The following is a 2,500-nucleotide window of genomic DNA, read 5'->3' on the forward strand; positions in this document are numbered from 1 at the left end:
AGGCTGAGTAAGGGAACCAAAGTACCAGACCGTGTTTTATTGCTGAGTGAATTCACCTAATTCACTCAAAAGGAACGTGCACTTCTCTGTTTTTCCATTAGAAGACAACTTTGGAGATTTTAACTCAATCAAACTCAAGATAAAAACGAAGATAATTCCACGAACTTTCGTATTCGGTCTGTAACATTCTGTGTACTGTGTGTGTATTGTATGGATACACACATATTTTTGTTATTGTTATTATTATTATCATTATATATATATAGATAGATAGATACAGCTAGATAGATATATGTATATACATATATAAATATAAATATAAATAAATATATATATATATATATATATATATATATATATATATATATATATATATATATATATTTGTCCTGGGTAAGACAATAAACTGCACCCTGGGGTTCCCTTGAACAAGGATAGCACCCTATTAGCTCCCTATGCCAGGGTTGCGGTGAAACTGTCGGCAGCAAACAGGGCAGTGGATAACTGGTGAAAACACCTTCGGTTCTACTGATTACTGGTTTTACCATATAATATGTCTGGCGTATTACAGTCTGCCTGTTTTAAAGCGGCAGAAACAGTTCCTCCTAGTTAGTTGGAGACTGCGAGTTGAGAAGGAGCCTGGGGGATTCCACTCAACTTTTATTTTCTCCTGACAAACCTCTACACTAAGGATTAAATACAGAAATGATAATTCATACCACATCGCCCGTCGCGTGGGTTATCAAGGGGCGCGTTATTCAGTGGGCAACCAGGCTGACAATGTTAAATATGCATCTGGAAGACAAAGAAGATAAAGAAAACATGTCCAATTAAGAAACATTAAAAATCGGAACGTGGAATGTAAGGAAAATGAAAGAGATGGGTAAATTACATACTGTCTGTAACGAAATGGATAGATACAACATTCAAATACTAGGAATCAGTGAGACCAATTGGAAAAGTAATGGAAGTTTCAAAACTAAAGAAAACAAGACAGTTCTTTTTTCTGGAAAAGAAGAAGGAAATTATAGTCACGGAGTTGCTATGATTCTCACGAAAAAAACTGCAAATGCACTAATTGGCTACAGCCCAATAAATGATCGCATTTTAAAAGTCAGAATACAACATTAGTATTATACAATGCTACGCACCAACCAACATTGCAAGTGATGAAGAAATGGAAAAATTTTATAACACTCCCCAAGAAAGTTTAGACACAATCCCTAACAGAGATGTAAAAATAATCATGGGAGACCTCAACGCCAAAGTAGGAAAAAATTATCTGAAAAATGACACCTGTGGAAAATTCGGCCTTGGAGATATAAATGAAACAGGTGAAGATTTTATTGAATTCTGTAGTACAAATAATCTAGTTATAGCCAATACATTGTTCCAACACCACCCAAGACACTTGTACACTTGGTTTTCACCAGATAAAAGAACACGCAACCAAATTGACTACATTGTGCTGAACCAAAAATGAAAAAGTTTCATAAAAAATGCCAAGACAAGACCTGGTGCCGACTGCAACAGTGGCCACCAATTACTAACTATCTACTTTCAAATAAGACTCAAAAAGATGGAGCGTCCAACACCACCTCTAAAGCTCGACTACAAAACTCTTGATAACAACTACAGAATTACAGTGTCAAACAAATTTGAAGTACTCAATCAATGTGAAGACGATAAAACACCAAATGAGTTGTGGGAAGAAGGAAAAGAACTGCTGAGCGCTGCTTAAGAGACTATCGACCAAAAGAAAAAGACAATTTCTTCTTGTTTCAAGGGAAATTACAAAAATACAAAAATTCAAAAATTATTGCGACGAGATGAGGAAAAATATTTAAATGAACATTGCCAGAGAATTGAAAACTGTTCTGTCCATAAGACAACTAAAGAACTCTACCAAGGAGTACGAAACATTACACGAAAATTTAAACCTACAATGGACACTATCAAAACGGAAGATGGACTTGCTTTATGTGATGGAAAAGAAGTCAAAGATAAATGGAATCAATATTGTTCCAACCTATACAAAAAGAATGAAGATCTAACAACAACATTAATTAGACTCAATGACAGCGAAGATGAACCACCGCCACTGCTAGATGAAGTTAAAAAAGCCATAAAAGCATTAAAGAATAACAAGAGCCCGGGAATGGATGAAATAACAGCGGAACTAATCAAGAATGCTGGCGAAAGTGTTGAATACTTCTGCAAACTTTGTACAAAATTTTTGGAATGAAGATGGCCAGAAGACTGGGTAAAATCAGTCTTTGCTCCCATACCTAAAAGAGGTGACGCACTCCAATACAACAATAACAGGACAATTGCATTAATAAGTCACAGCAACAAAATTTTGTTGAAAATTATTGCTGAAAGAATGAAGTTGAAGTTAAGAGAAGAAATTGCAGACGAACAAGCAGGTTTTTGCCCTAGAAAAGGTACCAGAAACCAGATTCTAAATCTGACATTGATCATAGAGAAAAACAGAGAACAT

The sequence above is a fragment of the Penaeus monodon genome, chromosome 42 (assembly GCF_015228065.2).
Source record: "Penaeus monodon isolate SGIC_2016 chromosome 42, NSTDA_Pmon_1, whole genome shotgun sequence".
Taxonomy (NCBI): domain Eukaryota; kingdom Metazoa; phylum Arthropoda; class Malacostraca; order Decapoda; family Penaeidae; genus Penaeus; species Penaeus monodon.